Here is a 922-nt window from a genome sequence, read left to right on the forward strand (position 1 = left end):
AAAAAAAAAAAAAAAAAATTCTTGAGCACCACCGCACCCATCGAAGTAGTAATCGGGCTCGACGTTGCTTAACTTCGTGTTTGTTTATTTCACATTTATTTTATCTCTCTCTATTTCTGTCTCTATCTCTATCTTCATCTATCTATCTCTCTCTGTCTGTTTCTATCTCTCTACTCGAGATCTCGATCTCTAGAGATGAAATTTTTATCACATGTACAAATTAAATTTTTACCACATGTACATAAACATAGTCTGAACACATTTCTGAAATTTCATAAATTTCGAAAAAATTGTAAAATTTCGAAAAATTGTAAATAATTTTCTGCGGAGATTTTTATTTCGATTTTTTAAATTTAACTGTGATGCTCTTTGAAAATTCAAATGACGATAACAAAATGTTTTGCTATGGAATCGTTCTATTCATTGGTTAAAAACTGTATTTTAGTGAAATATCATTCAATGAGCTCGATGATCGAAGTGTTGCACTGTTGGTGCATACACATCTAGATGCCTACGGCCATACTTTTTTTTGAAAACACCGGTTCTCGTCCGATCACCGAAGTTAAGCAACGTCAGGCCTGGTTAGTACTTGGATGGGAGACCGCTTGGGAATACCGGGTGCTGTAGACATCATTTATTCATTTTCTAGAAAATTAATTTCACCAATTGTAGCGCATCCATAGCTCTTATAATATTTTCTTAATGCAGGCGTCACTTAGAAGCCTGGACCCACCCTCCTTAGAGGTGGCCAAATAACGTCGAAGTCTAAGGTCAATAAATTTGCTGTTGTAGTGAAGTGAATCTTGAGTGAGTGAAGCTTTACCTATAAATTTGATGAAAGGTATGAAGCTTTGACGAGTAATTTGTGTTTTCTGGTGATGGGAGATCAAATACATAGCTATTAAAGTTGATGAATGGTGTG

At 35.0% G+C, this 922-nt stretch overlaps 1 non-coding gene across 1 annotated transcript; it reads left to right on the forward strand.

The window, feature by feature from the left end:
- The first annotated feature begins 509 nt into the window (after positions 1-509).
- LOC117112518 lies at positions 510-630 on the forward strand. Its single transcript, XR_004446054.1, has one exon. It is a non-coding gene; the product is annotated as a 5S ribosomal RNA (ribosomal RNA).
- Positions 631-922: the final 292 nt, after the last annotated feature.

The sequence above is a fragment of the Anneissia japonica genome, unplaced genomic scaffold (genome assembly GCF_011630105.1).
Source record: "Anneissia japonica isolate Jap-2015-1 unplaced genomic scaffold, ASM1163010v1 scaffold47321_len990_cov119, whole genome shotgun sequence".
In the NCBI taxonomy this organism is placed as follows: Eukaryota; Metazoa; Echinodermata; class Crinoidea; order Comatulida; family Comatulidae; genus Anneissia; species Anneissia japonica.